This window comes from Moschus berezovskii, chromosome 1 (assembly GCF_049115385.1).
Source record: "Moschus berezovskii isolate FMDL1 chromosome 1, NW_MosBer_1.0, whole genome shotgun sequence".
NCBI lineage: Eukaryota > Metazoa > Chordata > Mammalia > Artiodactyla > Moschidae > Moschus > Moschus berezovskii.
Window position 1 is genome coordinate 4845631 of NC_142460.1, and position 21143 is coordinate 4866773.

General features: G+C 45.5%; 1 pseudogene; it reads left to right on the plus strand.

The window, feature by feature from the left end:
• Window positions 1-1085: 1085 nt before the first annotated feature.
• On the plus strand, window positions 1086-15768 carry LOC129552250 (chloride intracellular channel protein 6-like; annotated as a pseudogene).
• The last annotated feature ends 5375 nt before the right edge of the window (window positions 15769-21143 follow it).

Genomic DNA, 21143 nt, shown 5'->3' on the forward strand with positions numbered 1-21143 from the left:
TATGAACAGGTGACTTAAGAACTTCATGCCAGAGAACCACCTCTGAAGAATTTCTTAAGATGTCCAATTTTCTTGAGGCGTCTTTTTTCCTTTCTTCAATTCTCAAACCAGCAGTTGACTTTTCCCTTTCTGTTATTCAGCTTATAGATTCAGTGCTTTCCTCTCAACTCCTTTTGAACTGCAGATGGCATAAATGGACTTCCTGGGCTAATTATGGCCATTTCTGTCATTGGAGACCTGCTGAGTCTCCTGGTCTTTCCGGCAGCATTTTGTTCGCAGTATAACCTTGTTGGGTGGAGAAAGATGGGAAGAGAAAGAAGAGTTTGGGAACGGTCCCAGGAGGATGAAGTCTACAGCTCCCCTCTCTTCTCTAACATCTGCCTCTTTTCTCCTGGAAGCCCTGGTAGAGAGGATGTCTGCTCAGTGTTCTTCTGTGCCTCCATCTGGGGACATGTGTATGGGTGTGACCCGCTCAGGTCATCAGGGAGACATTGTTTCCACCTGTCTTCCTACCTTCCATATCAACTGTGAACAATCTGCTGTCTAAGTACAAATGCTCCCCAATGGAGAGGGGACCTAAACACTTTATAGTGTTCCAGGGTCCTAGAACTCATAGGAACCAGCTCTCATTCCAGAGATGGAAACAGTAGAGAATGCTGGGGATCATGTCCCGGTGGGAGAGCCTGCTGGTCTTTTTACAAATGATCATCCTGGCAAGAGAGGTGTGTCTCTTCTAAAGAGGATCAAGAGATAGAGGGAGGAGAAGAGTATGTCTTTCTTTTTTGCCTTTAAGGGGTTTCCCTCTGGCTGTTCTTTCCCTCTGAGAACAGCTATTCAGAGGCCCCAAATGGCAGGAAGTGGTGAGGAGATGGAAGGGAAGGCAGAAAGCTCAGCGAATACATACGTCCTCCCCACCCACACCTCCCACTTGGAGGCTGGGGGAAGGGACCTCAGAAGGCTACTTGCAGCATCGTCACTGTTAACATACATTCACCATGATTTTGTGTGCGTGCAGAGTGGAGTCTGGCATTTGTAATTGTGAGGCTGGCTCTGATAAAGATCTCCTCTTCCATTTGCAGGCTGGCTGTGATGGTGAGAGTGTTGGAAATTACCCATTTTCTCAGCGTCTCTTTATGATTCTCTGGCTAAGGGCATTATATTTAAAGTGACAACAGTGGACTTGCAAAGGTAAGACCAGGTTTCTGCAGTATTGAAATAACTATCCCCAATTCCCTATACACACAGGCACACAGAGAGACACCCAGACAGACACATACAGACACACAGCCACAGACATACACAGAGATGCAGACGTGCATACACACAGACACACAGACACAGTGCGTACACAGACCCAAATATAGACACAAACACACAGACACACACATACACACACTCAGAGACACACAGGGACAGACACGCACACACGCACACACACACGCACAGATGGAGACACATATACACACAGACATACAGACACAGGCGCATACACAGACCCAGATACAGACACAGACACACACATACACACACTCAGACAGACAGATACACAGGTGCACCACACACACAGAGAGATGGAGACACCCACAGACATACAGACACAGGTGCATACACAGACACATACACACACAGATGGGGACACACAGAGACAGACATGCACAGAGGCACCCAGAGACACAGACACACAGGCGTGCGTGCGCACACACACACAGAAACGGAGACACACAGACACACAAATGGACACAGAGTCAGAAACACGCAGGCACACGCATGCACTCTCCTAGGACCCATGGGCCCTGTCCTGGGCACGTCCACCCTGGGTCAGGACCCTGGATTGGAGTAGGCGTACGTGGGCCACAAAGTCATTACAGGATGGGGTCAGAGGTAACCAGGAAGGAGTAGGAGGAAGGAACTGGGAGGAGGCTGCCCACCCAGTGACTGGTCAGCCGTGACCTTCTCCGGAGCCTGCCTGAGCTCCCCATCTGGCTGATAACACTGGGGAGGGTTAACTTTTCAGCCCCATCTCCAGATAAAGGGCCACACTTTCCTTGCTAGTAGGACAGTTTGTAAACTCCCAGTTGCCTTTGAAATTCTCAAGGGTGGTTTCTCTTCTATTGGTGTGTGTATGAGTGGGTGGGGGGGCACATGGTTAAGCCTTGACAATGACCCAACCCTGGCACTGCCCTTTCTCCCTGCCCAGGAAGCCTGTGGACCTGCAGAACTTGACTCCCGGCACCTACCCACCTTTCATGACTTTTGACGGTGAAGTCAAGATAGACGTGAATAAGATCAGGGAGTTCTCAGAGGAGAAATTGGCTCCCCCAAGGTGAGCCTCGTCAAAACCGGCCCTGGCAACTCGGTTGTCACTTTCCCCGTTCACAGACAGTTCTGAAGCTCTTGGCGCTGCGTGCTGGCTTTCTGTGGCCATGGCGCTTACCTCCTGAGCTGCGCCTGTGGTGTGCCACAGGAAACACACAGAGATTAGAAGCCCTGAGTCTAAGTGCCTGGGATTTCTCTACTCTGCACCTGCCATTTGGCAATTAGGGTTTGATGGCAGGAAGTGGGGAGGAAGTGGGCCGATGTCACGTGGTGGCCTGTTTCTGCTGGCCCATTGGGAGCATGTGTTGCATGCAGCATCACAGCAGGCTGGGCCTGCAAGGGAACCCTCTAGTTCATCATCTTTATTTCAGGAGGGAGAGAACTGAAACCAGCAAGGCGAGGGGGCCCTCCGTCCCAGGATGAGAACAGTCCATCCAGTGATTTACTCCTGGCTGGTGCTGCTCCCAGCTTTCAAGATGGAAAGATTAGGAAAACATTTAAGGAGCAGTTTTCATTTTTATGTCTGCTCAGAGAGTGTCATTTCTTCCCTTCCCGCTTTGTATTCTCCTAACTCAAACATTGCTGATCTGTGATACTCTCGCTTTGAACTTTTCAAGGTACCCTAAGCTCTATGGTTTTCCCCATGGTCATGTATGGATGTGAGATTTGGACTGTGAAGAAAGCTGATCACCGAAGAATTGATGCTTTTGAACTGTGGTGCTGGAGAAGACTCTTGAGAGTCCCTTGGACTGCAAAGAGATCCAACCAGTCCATTCTAAAGGAGATCAGTCCTGGGTGTTCATTGGAAGGACTGATGCTAAAGCTGAAACTCCAATACTTTGGCCACCTCATGTGAAGAGTTGACTCACTGGAAAAGACTCTGATGCTGGGAAAGGTTGGGGGCGGGAGGAGAAGGGGACGACAGAGAATGAGATGGCTGGATGGCATCACCGACTCGATGGACATGAGTTTGAGTGAACTCTGGGAGTTGGTGATGGACAGGGAGGCCTGGCGTGCTGTGATTCATGGGGTCGCAGAGAGTCGGACACCACTGAGCAACTGAACTGAACTGAAGCTGGGGACCCAACACTCTGAATCTAACTCTGCTGGAAATGACATGTTTGCAAGTTCTCAGCATTTATAAAAAACACGAAGAAGGATGCAAACGAGAGTGAGTCCCTCCCATCTTCCTGTTTTCTGTTTTCTCCATGGACCTCCATTCCACTCTGGTGTGGCTTCTTATAAGATGTGGGGAATTCTGACTCACTGCATAGTGGGGAGGGACCTGTGTATAGAAATAACGAAAAAGTACCTCCCACTCTGAGCCTGCACATGGGTTTCAGGGACTGAGTGCTTTTCTAGAGATTGTTAAGAAAAGGACATTTTTAGGAGAAAATCATCACCACCAATGATTCCTTGCTCTCCCACGGAATTCAGGGTGAATGAACCTTCTATTGGTGTTTCCTTCATTATGTGATTTCCATAAAGATATTTTTTTATTTTTAATTTTTTAAAAAATGTTTTGGTCACATTGTGTGGCATGTGGGATCTAAGTTCCCTGACCCTGCATTGGAAATGCGAAGTCTTTTTTAGTTCATTTACTTTTAATTGGAATATAATTGCTTCACCATATTGAGTTGGTTTTTGCCATACATCAACATGAATCAGCCATAGGTATACACCCATCCCCTCCCTCTTGAGCCTCCCTCCCACCTCCCACCCCATCCCACCTGGAAAACACAGAGTTTTAACCATTCATTTCAGTTCAGTCACGCAGTCGCATCTGACTCTTTGCGACCCTATAGGCTACAGCACTCCAGGCCTCCCTTCCATCACCAACTCCCAGAGTTTACCCAAACTCAGGTCCATTGAGTCGGTGATGCCCACCATGAAAGTTTCTCCTTATAGATTTTTGAATAAATAAATGGGTTCTAGAAGCAGCAGTGTTGTGTAGAGAGCAGAATTATTTTCCAAGGAGAAGTAAATCTTCTATTTAGATCTCATAAACCCACCTGTCTCCTTCCTGACTCTCTTAACAGTCACTGGCCATGTCTCACGAGGGAAGGGACAAACTTTTTTTTATATATATATCTAGAAAGAGGAGGGCGGGAGGAGAAGGGGATGCCAGAGGATGAGATGGTTGGATGGCGTCATCGACCCAATGGACATGAGTTTGAGCAAGCTCTGGGAGATGGTGAAGGACAGGGAAGCCTGGCGTGCTGCCGTCCACGGGGTTGCAAAGAGTCAGAAACGACTGAGCGGCTGAACAATAACAGACAGGGGAGACGTGGCCTTCCATGGCTCCTCGTAGTTTTCTGCCTCCCGTTTTAGTTTATGAAAGGAACCTGTTAAAGGCCCTGGAGAAGCTGGATAGTTATCTGAACAGCCCCCTGCCTGATAAGCTAGATGCCTGCAGCACCGAGGAAGCTGCTGTTTCTGGAAGGAAGTTCCTGGATGGCAATGAGCTCACGCTGGCTGACTGCAACCTCCTACCCAAGCTCCACATTATTAAGGTTTGTCCTTCCTCGTACCTCGGGTGCTGCATACAGGAATGGGGCTTTGTTTCATCTTGTTTAGACTTGTGTGTGTGTGTGTGTGTGTTTTGCCAAGACAATCTAAAACAGGGTCTCTTGAATTTAAAAGTCTAGCTTGTTTCTGTTTGCAGCAGCCAAGCCCTAAGTTTGAGATCTGTGGGTGCTATTCTCAGATGTTCCTTGGAGGTTCTCATAATGCATCTGAGAGCTTGGCTCTCATCCCTGCATCCTCGCAGCTTCTCTTTTCCAGTCTTAACCCCCACAGCCTAAAGACAAGCTGCTGCTGCTGCTGCTGCTAAGTCGCTTCAGTCGTGTCCGACCCTGTGCGACCCATAGACGGCAGCCCACCTGGCTCCCCCGTCCCTGGGATTCTCCAGGCAAGAACACTGGAGTGGGTTGCCATTTCCTTCTCCAATGCATGAAAGTGAAAAGTGAAAGTGAAGTCGTTCAGTCATATCTGACTCTTAGCGACCCCATGAACTGCAGCCTACCAGGCTCCTCCATCCATGGGATTTTTCCAGGCAAGAGTACTGGAGTGGGTTGCCGCTGACTTCTCTGAAAGACAAGCTTCGTGAAAGCAACTTGAAGGAATACATTGATTATAGCTGGTGTTTCACACTCCAGTCTGGGAGATGGTGTTTGGAATCTGTGAGGATTAAAATGTGAACTCAAGAAATTCCCTGGTGTACGTCCAGTTGTTGGGACTCAGCGTTTTTGCTGGGGTGGCCTGGGTTCAATCCCTAGATGGGCAACTAAGATCCTGCAAACTGAGCAATGCAGTCCAAAAGCAAAAACAACAACCAAAAAACTGAGCCAAATTTGGAAAAAAAAAAAGTGAACTCAGTCAATTGTTGGTGACGGAAAGAGTAAGCCTAACCCTGGGATAAGGGAGGAGGTTGGCTCTTAACACAGACCCCTTACAGCTGGTGAGCAGCTGACAGCTCCTCGGCTGGACCACATGCGGCAGCCTGTTTTCCCAGGTGATTGAACATTAAATAAGAGTCGCTGGTCATGTATAATTAGGGCTTAAAGATTCCCTGCTGCTGCTGCTAAGTCACTTCAGTCGTGTCCGACTCTGTGTGACCCCATAGATGGAAGCCTACCAGGCTCCCCCGTCCCTGGGATTCTCCAGGCAAGAACACTGGAGTGGGTTGCCATTTCCTTCTCCAATGTGTGAAAGTGAAAAGAGAAAGTGAAGTCGCTCAGTCGTGTCTGACCCCCAGTGACCCCATGGACTGCAGCCTACCAGGCTCCTCCATCCATGGGATTTTCCAGGCAAGAGTACTGGAGTGGCTTGCCATTGCCTTCTCCGAAAGATTCCCTAGACCAGTGGTTTTCCAATATAGTAGGCATAAGAATTGTGCCTACTAATTTAGAAATGTTCCTGCTCAGAAGCTCCAGTCGTCTCTGACTCTTTGCGACCCCATGGACTACAGCCCCCTAGACTCCTCTGTCCATGGGATTTTCCCAACAAGGTTATTGGAGTGGGTTACCATGCCCTCCTCCAGGGGATCTTCCTGACCCAGAGATTGAATCCACACCTCCTACATTGCAGATGGCTTCTTTATTGCTGAGCCACCAGGGAAGCCCTGTTAGAAATATAATCCCCTCAATTGAGCCCCTGACTTATAAAATCAGAACTTCTGGGGGTGACTCTGAAATTCAGAAGCAGATGACCCCACCCTTGGACTCCTTAGTTAAGGTTGCTCTCTGAAGTGCCCCGTCTGGCTGTCACTCACAGCTGTTAGTTGTTGCATCATTATCACTGTTGGTATGCCCTTGGTCCTCAGTGTCCCTAGATTCCCCAGGAAGATGCCCAACCCTTGTTCAGGGGCATCCTTATTATTCAGATCATAGTAGGTCCAGAACTAGGTCCTTGGTATAAGGATAGGGAGATGGAAGAGAAGACACAGGGAAATACAAGTCAAGGACCTTGTGTTCTAATAATGCATTTACTTGGCATTTTAGTTCAGTTCAGTTGCTCAGTCGTGTCTGACTCTTTGCAACCCCATGGACTGCAGCACACCAGCTTTCCTGTCTATCACCGATTCCTAGAGCTTACTCAAACTCATGTCCATCAAGTTGATGATGCCGTCCAACCATCTCATCCTCTGTCATCCCCTTCTCTTCCCGCCTTCAACCTTTCCCAGCATCAGGGTCTTTTCCAATGAGTCAGTTCTTCGCATCAGATGGTCAAAAGTATTGGAGTTTCAGCTTCAGCATCAGTCCTTCTGATGAATGTTCAGGACTGATTTCCTTTAGGATGGACTGGTTGGATCTCCTTGCAGTCCAAGGGACTCTCAAGAGTCTTCTCCAACACCACAGTTAAAAGCATCAATTCTTTGGTGTTCAGCTTTCTTCAAAGTCCAACTCTCACATCCATACATGACTAATTTGGCATTTAGAAATTTACAGATTAGGTTCCCACAGTCTGTGTCATGGCTGTCCTGTGGGTGACTGGCCACCCCATTACTCCAGTCATTCTTTGCCTTTCTCTTCCTTCGCCACTCCATTCCCAGCCTCGTCCCATTCATCCTCTTTCTTCTCTCTTCCCTGATGTGTTCAAGGGGCACCAACCTGAAAGCTAAGTCTTGAAGACGCTGCTGATCTTCCAAGTGAATGTTCTTTTTAATAACTCTGCCAGTGCTCTGACATGTAAAATTTCATGATGGCATCTCAGTCCCTCAAACCTGCCACATTGGTGATTATCCAAACTGGACATTTGGAAGTCATTTTCCAACAGGTTATTTATGTTGCTGTGTCTGGTTTAGTCCCTTTATTAAACGTATTCTCATCATTGCTATGCCTAGTGTAACATCACAGAAGCACATGGAGTTTAGGGAAGGCAAGAAAAAGACACACGTATGTACACACATGCATACATACACAGATCAGTTGCCATTGATTTAGCTCCTATAGAAAAGACTGTTTAAAATGTCAGTAGGGGGGATAAACTTCAGAGTAAAATTAAGCCGTCCACGGCTCCAATAGAAGACCTAACTGCAAAATCTTCAAAGCCACTTAGCACTCAAAATACCCAGCAGCATAATAATCTTCCAGGATGGAGCACTTCTGAAAGGCAATGAGAATCAATCTATAGGAATTTATGGTAAGACAATGAGAGAATCAGTTCAGTTCAGTTGCTCGGTCGTGTCCGACTCTCCGCGACCCCATGAATCACAGCACGCCAGGCCTCCCTGTCCATCACCAACTCCCGGAGTACACTCAAACTCATGTCCACAGAGTCGGTGATGCCATCCAGCCATCTCATTCTCCGTCGTCCCCTTCTCCTCCCACCCCCAACCTTTCCCAGCATCAGAGTCTTTTCCAGTGAGTCAACTCGTCTCATGAGGTGGCCAAAGTATTGGAGTTTCAGCTTTAGCATCAGTCCCTCCAATGAACACCCAGGATTGATCTCCTTTAGAATGGACTGGTTGGATCTCCTTGCAGTATAAGGGACTCTCAAGAGTCTTCTCCAACACCACAGTTCAAAAGCATCGATCCTTCGGCGATCAGCCTTCTTCACAGTCCAACTCTCACATCCATACATGACCACGGGAAAAACCATTGCCTTGACTAGACGGACCTTGGTTGGCAAAGTAATGTCTCTGCTTTTTAATATGCTGCCTAGGTTGGTCATAACTTTCCTTCCAAGGAGCAAGCGTCTTTTAATTTCATGGCTGCAATCAGCATCTGCAGTGATCTTGGAGCCCCAAAAAATAAAGTCTGACACTGTTTCCACTGTTTTTCCATCTATTTCCCATGAAGTGATGGGGCCAGATGCCATGATCTTCGTTTTCTGAATGTTGAGCTTCAAACCAACCTTTCCACTCTCCTCTTTCACTTTCATCAAGAGGCTTTTGAGTTCCTCTTCACTTTCTGCCATAAGGGTAGTGTCATCTGCATATCTGAGGTTATTGATATTTCTCCCAGCAATCTTGATTCCAGCTTGTGCTTCTTCCAGCCCAGCGTTCCTCATGATGTACTCTGCATATAAGTTAAATAAGCAAGGTGACAATATACAACCTTGACGTACACCTTTTCCTATTTGGAACCAGTCTGTTGTTCCATGTCCAGTTCTAACTGTTGCTTCCTGACCTGCATACAGGTTTCTCAAGAGGCAGGTCAGGTGGTCTGGGATTCCCATCTCTTTCAGAATGAGAGAATAGAGGACTTTATAATCTATTCCCATCCTGAAACCCAGCAAAAACATTCTGAAAATCTCAAGCATTGTCTCCACCTTAAATTTCTTTTTGGCTGCATTGAGTAGCGCCTGGGACCTTGGCTCCCCATCCAAGGATTGAATCTGCACCCCCTGCATTGGAAGCTCAGAGTCTTAGCCGCTGGACCACCAGGGAAGTCCCTCTCCACCTTTGGTAAAATTAGAAAAGGATGGACCACCAGCTCAAAGACTTAGACACTAGCTTCTCTAGATCTTCAGCAAGGTTCAGATGTCTGTAAAAACATCCTTGAAGTGCCCAACCCAAGCTTCTTTGTTTGTGGACAGAGCATGGAGTAGGCCAAGAGAGGCAGGGACCAGCCCTATGGAGATGAGATATCTGTGGAGGCAGAGCTGAAGGTGAAACTGTTCAGAGGTGCCATCTGTGTGTTCTGCCACTGTCCCCTGACCCAAAGGAACAGGGAGGGGAGGTAGAGGGAAGGAGAGAAGGAAAAATGCATTCTGTTTTGTGACTGCTGAGCAGAGAAAAGAAATAAGCTTGGAATCACTCAGAAGAGAGACTGTAGATGACCTCAGCATCACTTTTAGCTATAGCGACCTCCTCCTAATCCTCAGAGTAGAGGAGGCACTAAACCCGACTTTGACCTTGACCCTCATGTGTCCCCGGGGCAGAGTATAGAGCAGTGTTTGATGAGCAGGTGAAAAAGTTAAAGGGTTAGTCTCTCAATTGTGTCTGACTCTGCAACCTGTGGACACTAGCCTGCCAGGCTCCTCCATCCATGGAATTCTCCAGGCAAGAATACTACAGTGGGCTGTCATTTCCTTCTCCAGGGGATCTTCCTGACCAAGGGTTGAACCTGGGTCTTCTGCATTGCAGGAAGATTCTTTACCATTTGAGCCACCAGGGAAGCCCCTTGATGAGCAGGTATTTGAGACTAAATATCCAAACTGGTCTGCCTGCTGCCTGGCCTTACTCCCGATGCTCTCAACCTTGTTTTTAAGCAAACAGTAGGTCCAACAGGTCTGCCCATTAAAAGATGATTAGTAACCAAAGGTAATTTCAAGTGGGACCTCTATGTGGATAGAGATGATCACAAAGAAGAAGGGGAAGGGTTAAATAGAGAAAAAGCTGGGTGAGAAACACCTCTCTGGTTAAGATTGGTCCAGCAAACCAAAGAACTTTTCAGACAGATGCTTCTCTACAGTCTCAAAAAAATGAAAGAGAACATGATCCCTTCCCTGATGGCTTAGTGGGTAAAAAACCCACCTGCAAGGCAGAAGACACAGGAGACATGGGTTTGATCCCTTGCTGGGGAGATGCCCTGAAGTAGGAAATAGCAACCCACTCCAGTATTCTTGGGTGAAAAATCCCATGGACAGAGGAGCTTGGTGGGTTACAGTCCATGGGATCTCAAAAGAGTTGGACATGAGTGAGCATAGCAAACGAGCCTTTGGAGAAAGGGCTCAAAGACAAGTCACAAAATGTCAAAAATGTAATCTCACAAAGAGGATGAAAATGAAACTGGTAGAACTGAAAAAAACCTTAAAAACAAAGCAATTTCAGAAATTGTTTAGAAGTTGTATTAGGAGCAGCAAGAGGTGGAATATGACTTTGCAGAAACTCATCAAGGATTTTTAGGACAGCCCGAGGAAATTCTCTCAAACTGAATGGAGAAGCAGCAAGAGGAAAAGGTGATCAGAGAGAATCCAGGCTCACATAGTCAGGAGCAGGAGAACCAGAAAGAAGAGGAAAAAGAAGACTCAACATTTACTTTAATAGCAATCCATGTTTAGAAAAATATTGTCCTGAACAGTCAACACACTATGTATGATATAACTGGTAAATTACTGAACTTTGACAATAAAAAAGAACCCTTTGGGTGCCCAGATGATAATGATAATAGTAATAATAATAAAAGGTAAGGCCACCTACACAAAGGAGTAATTCAGACTAGCCTCATATGTCTCTAAAGTAAGGTGAAAGTGTTGGTGAAAGTGTTAGACTCTTTGCAACCCCCTGGACTGTAGCCTGCCAGGCTCCCCTGTCCATAGAATTCTCCAGGTAAGAATACTGGCATGGTGATGACATAAATCAAAGCAAGATCCTCTATGACCCACCTCCTGGAGTAATGGAAATGAAAAGGAAACAAGTGGGACCTGATTAAACTTAAAAGCTTTTGCACAGCAAATGAAACTAAAAGCAAAGTGAAAAGACAGCCCTCAGAATGGGAGAAAATAATAGCAAATGAAACAACTGACAAAGGATTAATTTCCAAAATATACAAGCAACTCATACAACTCAATACCAGAAAAACAAACAATGCAGTCAAAAAGTGGGAAAAAGACCTAAACAGACATTTCTCCAAAGAAGACATACAGATGGCTAACAGACACATGAAAAGATGCTCAGCATCACTCATTATTAGAGAAACGCAAATCAAAACCACAATGAGATATCCCCTCACATTGGTCAGAATGGCCATCATCAAAAGGTCTACAAACAGTAAATGCTGGCGAGGGTGTGAAGAAAAGGGAAAGCTCTTGCTCTGTTGGTGGGAATGTAAACTGATACAGCCACTATGGAAGACGGTATGGAGATTCCTTAAAACACTAGGAATGAAACCACCATGTGACCCAGCAATCCCTCTCCTAGGCATGTACCCTGAGGAAACCAAAACTGAAAAAGATGACTGTGTCACACTGTTCATTGCAGCACTATTTACAATAGCTAGAACATGGAAGCAACCTAGATGTCCATCGACAGATAAATAGATAAAGAAGTTGTGGTACATATACACAATGGAATATTACTGAGCTATAAAAAGGAACACATTTGAGTCATTCTAATGAGGTGGATGAACCTAGAACCTATTATACAGAGTGAAGTAAGTCAGGAAGAGAGATAAATATCATATTCTAATGCATATATACAGAATCTAGAAGAATGGCACTGAAGCATTTATTTACAGGGCAGCAATGGAGAAACAGACGTAAAGAATAGACTTATGGACATGGGAGAGGGGAGGGGAGGGTGAGATGTATGGAGAGAGTAACATGGAAACTTACATTACCCTATGTAAAATAGATAGTCATCGGGAATTTGCTGCGTGGCTCAGAAACTCAAACAGGGGCTCTGTATCAACCTAGAGAGGTGGAATGGGGTGGGAAATGGGAGGGAGGTTCAAAAGGGAGGGGATATATGTATACCTATTGCTGATTCATGTTGAGGCTTGACAGAAAACAACAAAATTCTGTAAAGCAATTATCCTTCAATTAAAAAAAAATAAAATAATACTGGAGTGGATTGACATTCCCTTCTCTGCAGGATTCTAGGATCACATTAAAAGCTAGAAAGCAGTGTTTTAACAGTTAAAGAATTGGGGGCTTCCCTGGTGGCCCAGTGGTTAAGAATCTACCTTCCAATGCAGGGGATGCAGGTTTGATGCCTGGTTGGGGAATTAATAGCCCACATGCTCTGGGGCAGCTAAGCCCATGCACCACAACTAGAGAAGCCCGCATGCCACAGCGAAGACCCAGCACAGCCAATAGTTAAAGGATCAAAGGAAAGGATGTGTGATGTAAGAATTTATATCCAAGTAAATTGTTGCTTTTACCTAGACTTCTGGTCTTGATGGAATAAGCACTCTGAGCCATTTTGTAAAAATAAAATTTCTAAATGATGATATAATAAACAAGGATAATAAAATAAGAATCCAGGAACAGAGAAGGTGTGTGGTATAAAAGGATCGGTGGTAGATCTGAAACCAGAACTAAAACTCAACAGCAGTGGGAATTATAGCTACAGGACTGAATCAGATATACTAAACTTCAATTTTCACACCATTGGAAGGAGGATAATAGATCAGAAATGAAAAGAAGTGTAAGTATACTAATTTCCTTGCTTATTATCAGGAATAAGTAGAAGTCAATCAAAGAATAGTTGATAAATCAAGAAATAAAGATTTCCTATTATTTAAAGTTATATAGGAAACCACTCTACCCACTCCAGTATTCTTGCCAGGGAAATCTCATAACAGAGGAGCCTGGCAGGGCCATGCAGTCACAAAGAGTCAGACACAATTTAGCAACTAAGCAACAACAACCACTGGAAGAGTTAAAACAGACCATAAACCTTCCAAACCACCAGAGAGGGAAACACACACATACACAAATGCAAAAATATTTACAGGAAGTTGGGAAACAAAGTATTACATTAATAAGATATGATATAAAACAAGTTTACATTTATGAGAGGCACACATGTAATAAATTTACTCAGAATGTTTGGATAAAGCAAAAGCAGGCAAACGCAAACAAAAGCAAAGCAGTAGTCTTGACATTAATCTCTAGTAAGATTGAATTCAATAAAAGATAATTATTTAGGAGGCTTTATGAAAAGCTATGTGGTCCTGTCTTGCTGCATCATTAGCTCCCAACTTCCAAAATCTGAGAAATAAGTCCTGAAGATCTTCTAATTGGTGACAGATTCCACACTCATGTCATCCAAATGTCCCAGGAGCCAATATAATGGGAAATATTGTCCTTCCAATATTGTTGTTCAGTTGCTCAGTAGTACCCAACTCTTTGGGAACCTATGGACTGCAGCACGCCAGGCTTCCCTGTCCTTCACTATCTCCTGGAATTTACTCAAACTCATGTTCATTGAGCAGGTGATGCCATCCAACCATCTCATCCTCTGTCATCTTCTTCTCCTCCTGCTTTCAATCTTTCCCAGCATCAAGGTCTTGTCCAATGAGTCGGCCCTTCGCATCACTTGGCCAAAGTATTGGAACTTTAGCATCAGTCCTCTCAATGAATATTCAGGGTTGATTTCCTTTAGGATTGCCTGGTTGAATCTCCTTGCAGTAGAAGGGACTCTCAAGAGTTTTCTCCAACACCATAGTCCAAAAGCATCAGTTCTTTGGCACTCAGCTTTCTTTACAGTCCAACTTGCACATCCATACATGACTTATGGAAAAACAATATGCACATTTGTTGGCAAAGTGATGTCTCTGCTTTTTAATAAGCTGTCTAGGTTTGTCATAGCTTTCCAAGTATTTGTCCCCCCAGATTCGTATCTAAGTTAGACCCAAGTCTTAAGTCCCAATATCTCAAAACTGACCTTATTTGGAAATAGAGTTTCTGCAGATGTAATTAGTTAAGATGAGATCATGTTAATTGATTAGAAGCAGTATAATGGGCCCCTAATCCAACATGACAGATGTTCTTATAAAAAGGAATTTGGATCCAGAGACACCAACACAGGGAAAGTGCCAGGTGGAGACTGGAGCTGTGCTCCTATGAGCCAGAGAAAGGGAGAGACCTGGAACGGATCCTTCCCTGGAGGCTTCAGAGGGAGCCTGGCCCTGCTGACACCGTGATCTTGGACTCTGGGCCTCCAGGAGTGTGGGAGAAGACATTTCTGTTGTTTCAAGCCACCCACGGTTGTAGTGCTTTGTTAAGGCAACCCCAGGGACCTCATACCATCTGCAAGAGGATACACCCTCTTTTGTGATGAATTCCCAGTGACACGCTCCAGCCAGAGGAGACATCTCACACCACTGTATTTTCATGATATCCTTTCTCAGCTACCCCATCCTTTCATCCACTGTTTCCTTGAAAGTAAGGATTTTTCAGTTCATGAATCTGCCCTCTGCACACAGTAAACCCACAGTGAAATGATCTTTTCTGGGGCAGAATTATGGAAATCCACAGGTGTAACACACCCAGGTACTCGGGGTTTCAGGAGGTGAGGTTCAGCGAATAGGAAAAAGAGGGCACATCAAAGTGATCCTGGCACAATCTAAACTGAAGATCCATCCTAAACCTTTGAAAATGAGTGTTAGTCACTTGGTTGTGTCCAAATCTGTGGATCCCATGGATTGTCTCCTTTGCTTATCGGATTCTCTAGGCAAGAATACTGGAGTGAGTTGCCATGTTCTTCTCCAGGGGATCTTCCTGGCCCAGGGATCGAACCCAGGTCTCCTGAATTGCAGGCAGACTCTTTACCATCTGAGCCATCTGAATCTTCAGGCACCAAATAACCCAGCGGCAGAACACAGGGAGAGAAAACTGCTAGAAACACAAAGAGAAATCCACCAGATTACAGAGCAAGCTCAGGGTTTCCCTGGCAGCTCAGATGGTAAAGAATCTGCACAGGAGATTTGGGTTCAATCATTGGGTCAGGAAGATCCCCTGGAGAAGGAAATAGTGGCCCACTCCAGTATTCTTGCCAGGGAAATCTCATGGACAGAGGAGTCTGGTGGGCTACAGTCCATGGGGTCACAAAAGAGTTGGACATAACTGAGCGACTAGACAATAGAGCAAATTCATGCCAGTGGGTCACGAGGACTATCTGTGGTGACTGGGTGGGCATGGTTGTGTAGCATCTCTGTTTTGAGTCCCATGCTCAGTATGCCCCCTGCAAACTCATATCACAACTTGGGCAGCTTGAATGGCTGTAGAACGACACGGGAACTTGAGAAAGAATATATTACACGCCTAAGGAGAATGGATTGTCTGATGTAACTGCCTACGTTTGTGGGTTTGCCCTTTCTGTTTCCTCTTCATTTTCAGATCGTGGCCAAGAGATACAGAGATTTTGAATTTCCTTCTGAAATGACTGGCATCTGGAGGTACGTGAACAATGTGTATGCTCGGGATGAATTCACAAACACATGTCCCACTGACCAGGAGACTGAACACGTGTATTCAGATGTTGCCAAAAGAGTGAAGTGAAGCCAGACTGTTTTGTCTCCTTTCTCAGCTGTGTGAGCTAGACTATGGAAAGAGTGTCTCCTTTGCCTTTCCCTCCCAGTAACCATCCTTTGCAAAATAATGCCCATACTTTAGCAATGTGGATACCATAGCATGATCCACTCAACAGGAAATGATTCAAGCCTTGTAATTTGTCAGTTCACTTGTGTATCTGAATACTAGTATCTGTTGTTATACACTCCAGTTGTTTGGTTTATGTTCATTTATATCTTTGGCTTTCTGGGACCTTGTAATCCATGATATTTAGGGCATGAGTTTTGCAGTTTACGTTTCAAAGCAAATAAGGCTTGGATTCAAGCCTTATCTATTATTAACCTCCTTTATTTTTTTAAAAAATATGTTTTTCTGTGATAGTTTTCATAATCATGCATAGCCTATTTTTCTGCGCTAAATTGGTAGCTTAACTTTTTTAAAACAATAATTTTTATAATTACAAAGTGATACTCGCTTATTTTAATATTTGAAACAAAGTCAGAAGGTATAAAAAAGAAAGACAAAAGTCACCTAGAATTTCACTACACTTAGACAACTGCTGATAACGTATTGGTGAGTATCTTCCAAGTGTTCAGGCTCTTTCACACATACCCATTCACACCACATATAATTTCCTGCCTCTGTGGTATTGTGTTAGTTTATTTTCAAGCACTGGTGAAGGGACCACTCCCAGCCCCCACCTCCAGTAATATCTTGTTGGTCAGCCCTAGAGGACCTAAAACAAAAAGACTTGGCACCACAGAGCTCAAGAGGGTGCTTGTAGCCAAGTTTCAGAGGGCTGGAGAACCTCAGGGTCCACAGAGACGCAGGGGCCTGCGAAGACCAGCGGGAGTGGAAGCTGTGTTCCTGCCTCCATGATACCTCTGCCCCGGGTTCCAGGGAAGGCATGGAGGAGAGTGCTCTCTGCGTTTCTCCTTCTGGCTTCCTTTCGGGGGCCTTCTCTTGCTCCCTCCCTCTCAGACACCACGCCTGCAGGAAGACTTTGAACGTCATCTGTGTCACAGAACCTCCCTGCCCCCTGTTGCAACGTGGACCAAGCGCATCTCAATTCTTCAGATGGAGTCACTCCCACCTCTTCGGCCATGATGTCGTGTTGGGCTAGCCTGGGCCCTGATGTTTCTCTGCTCTCTCTAGCGTCATTTTGAGGTCAGGCAGGGAAAATCCAGGGAGATTAAATTTTGGTGACTCCTTTTGGGCAGTTCTGGTAAATAGGCAAGCTGGGGAGGAAGTGGAAAGTACTGAGTCAAAAGAATGTTCTGGTTCATCTGTGACTTCTCCTCCCCCACCCCTGAGCCAGCTTCACAGCAGCAGTGTGTGTGGGCTGGGTTCCTACTCATGCCTTGGAGGACAGAATGGAAGATTCCTTCCACGCTCATCTAGACTCCCAGGGTTCCAGTGTCATCAGCCAGGCGGTGTCCTTTTGATATTGGCACACACCTTCCAGAAAACTCACTCGTGGAGTTGGAGGCAGCATGTGATTGATATAAAAACTCGTTAGGAAAAACGTATACACCTGCTCACTGGGCGATTCATTTGGAAAAAAGGAAGATGCATTCACATTCTGAGATTTCTGGGATCTAGAAAAAGATGGCTAGTAATAGAAGCAAAGCCCCTCATACGGTGGCCACTTTCTCTTTGCTCTTACTGGATGCTATGGTTTAACCAGGGGCAGACAAACCCCAGCCCTCCAGTTGCTTCAGTTCAGTTCCGTTCAGTCGCTCAGTCACATCTGCCTCTTTGTGACCCCATGAATTGCAGCACGCCAGGCCAGCCTGTCCATCACCAACTCCTGGATTTCACCGAAAATCATGTGCATTGAGTCGGTGATGCCATCCAGCCATCTCATCCTCTGTCATCCCCTTCTCCTCCTGCCCCCAATCCCTCTCAGCATCAGGGTCTTTTCCATTGAGTCAACTCTTTGCTTGAGGTGGCCAAAGTATTGGAGTTTCAACTTCAGCATCAGTCCTTCCTGTGAACACCCAGGACTGATCTCCTTTAGGATTTACTGGTTGGATTTCCTTGCAGTCCAAGGGACTCTCAAGAGTCTTCTCCAGCACCACAGTTCAAAAGCATCAATTCTTTGGCGATCAGCTTTCTTCACAGTCCAACTCTCACATCCATACATGACCACTGGAAAAACCATAGCCTTGACTAGAAGGACCTTTGTGGGCAAAGTAATGTCTCTGCTTTTTACTATGCTATCTAGCTTGGTCATAACTTTCCTTCCAAGGAGTAAGCGTCTTTTAATTTCATGGCTGCAATCACCATCCGTAGTGATTTTGGAGCCCAAAAAAATGAAGTCTGACACTGTTTCCACTGTTTCCCCATCTATTTCCCATGAAGTGATGGGACTGGATGCCATGATCTTAGTTTTCTGAATGTTGAGCTTTAAGCCAACTTTTTCACTCTCCTCTTTCACTTTCATCAAGAGGCTCTTTAGTTCCTCTTCACTTTCTGCCATAAGGGTGGTGTCATCTGCATATCTGAGGTTATTGATATTTCTCCCAGCAATCTTGATTCCATCTTGTGTTTCTTCCAGCCCAGCATTCCTCATGCTTAGTTAGCCATTTATTTTAGGATGTTGTGTCTGCCATGTGTCGCCATGATTCCTGTTTCACATCTGTTTAGGGGTCAGATTCTGAAGATGAGTTTTACCATGTTACACTTAAACTTAGTAAATGAATTGACTACCTGACATTATTAGTGCCAAGTTTGCATTTTAGATGTTGAAACAATCTACATAAACCATTTGTGCCTTACAAATTAAATAAATTATGATAATATTTATTTGGAACCAATATTCTTAATTTTTCTTTATTTTATTTTGCATCTTCCACTGAGACAGTGTGTGTGTGTGTGTGTGTGTGTGTGTGTGTGTGTGTGTGTGTATGTATTGCTTCACCCAATCCTTTGCCTGATGGGAAAAGATGGGGAGTAAGTCACAGGATGTGATTTGCCCCAGGACACACACCACTAAAATGACCCTGACCCACATCATCCTAGGGATAACCCTACATTACACTTCTCTTTAAAATAAAAAGGTAGGTGGTCCAGTGGTTAAGAGTCTGCCTTCCAATAGAGGGGACATGGGTTTGATCCCTGGTTGGGAAGCTAAGATCCCACAAGTTGCCAGGCAACTAGACCCATGCACCACAACTACTGAACTTGAGTGCCACAACTGGAGAAGCCCATGCACCTCAACAAAGACACAGCACAGCCAAATGATAATAATAAGATGGAATAGGAGTTAATACTTACAGAACTTTAGAAGGGGGACCCCCGCTGAGAAAGTGAATGGAAATGGGCTTCTTTTAAAATGATGAGAGTGTGACTTCCCTGGTGGTCCAGTGATTAACACTCTGTGCTTTCACTGCTGGGCATGCAGATTCCATCCCCAGTTGGGGAACTGGCATCCCACATGCAGTGCGGTCAAAGAAATAATAATAGTAAAATTGCAAGAGCAACTTTGAACTAGAAAGTATTGCTGTTGTTCAGTCACTAAGTCGTGTCTGAATCTATGACCCCACAGACTGCAGCATACCAGGCTCCCCTGTCCATCAACTCGCAGAGCTTGCTCAAGCTCATGTGCATTGAGTTGATGATGCCATCCAACCATCTCATCCTCTGTCGTCCCCTCCTTTTCCTGCCTCAGTCTTTCTCAGCATCAGAGTCTTTTCCAATGAGTCAGCTCTTCCAATCAGGTGGCCAAAATATTGTAGCTTCAGCATTAGTCCTTCCAATGAATGTTCAGGTTGACTTCCTTTAGGATTGACTGGTTATCAGTAGTTAAATTAGAAATTATCTGTGTTAGAATTGTGACCCACAAAGACATTTTAATGGAGCCTTAAAGAGGTCTGAAAAAGCACAAGTGACCTATCCTTGCCCAGGTGGCTGAAATACAGACCTTGCAGATGGCTCCATTTTTAAGTGTAGCTGTAGGAAATCTGGTTCCTGGCACTCTCCCCTCTCAGGGACCCCACCCCCACACCCCCTTCACAGGCCTCTCAAAAGCTGTTCGTGTGCAGGCAGGTGAGGAATATTCCAGGGTTGTTCACCTGCCTTAAAGTCTTCTCCAGGCATGGTTTTTTGAAACAAAATGCATTTGTTCTTCCAAACATACCATATATGTGTGTTAGTCTCTCAGTCATGTCCAACTCTGTGACCCCATGGACTATAGGCCGCCAGGCTCCTCTGTCCATGGAATTCTCCAGGCAATAATACTGGAGTGGGTTGCAATTCCTTTCTCCAGGGGATCTTCCCCACCCAGAGGTCAAACACAGGTCTTCCGCATCGTAGGCAGACTCTACCATCTGAGTCACCAGGGATGCAAATACAAGTCATGAGAGCATCCCTCCTTTGAGGCTGATCTGGGAAGGTTCTTGGGCTAAGGAGATTCTGTTCTTGCTTTTAGTTCCCCTAGAGGCTGGACAGTTCAGAAAAAAATTAGCTTTACTTCTGAACACAGACTCTCCAAGTGTAGGCTGAAAAAGAATATGAGTGCCACAAAGGTGGACTTTCTGGGCATGGTCCAGCAAATGGGGATGCAATGATAGGATTTAGCCCAGGAATGAACCTTCTGAGACCAGAGGTCTCAACAGGTTACCTGTGAACTACGGGACCACCCCCAGAAATTGAGTGTATGCCCAAGCCCCGAAAGACAGACACAAACGCACATACTACATACGCGCACACTCTCATACATACACACTTGCATACACACACACACACATACACACACACACACACACTGACAACACGGTCACAGAGTCTTTCACACATGTTCAAAGGAGAAACACTGACTGAAACCACCCAGCTTGGCCAGGTACCCACTAACCATCTGCTTGAGATATTTTATCACAGGAGGTCCTGGTAAGGAACACAGAACTAATAAGCACCACCAATCGGAAGACTTCAGGCAAGGTCGAAAGGAGACACCACATGTCTGACCACCTCCCAGAATCCTTTTCGCTGGCGTCCATCTTGGCTGAACGATGTGTGCGCCACCAGGTAGGACTCTGAGTCAGAATGATTGGCCAAAGACCACCTGGAAACTAATCCTATCACCATAAAATCTAAGACTGAGAGCCACATGGCAGAGCAGTTTTCCTGGGTCCCCCTACCCTGCTGCTCTCCACTGGAGCACCCCTTCCCAATAAAACCTCGTCCTGAGTCAGCACATGTGTTCTCTTTGGACAAATGAGAGCCCACTCTCGGGCCCTGGAAGGGATCCTCCTTCCTGCAACACAAACACAGTAACACATTCACACACATCCCCATAGACACACACAAGCATACTCATGCAATATAGTCACACACACTCACCCACTCATGTACCCACATAT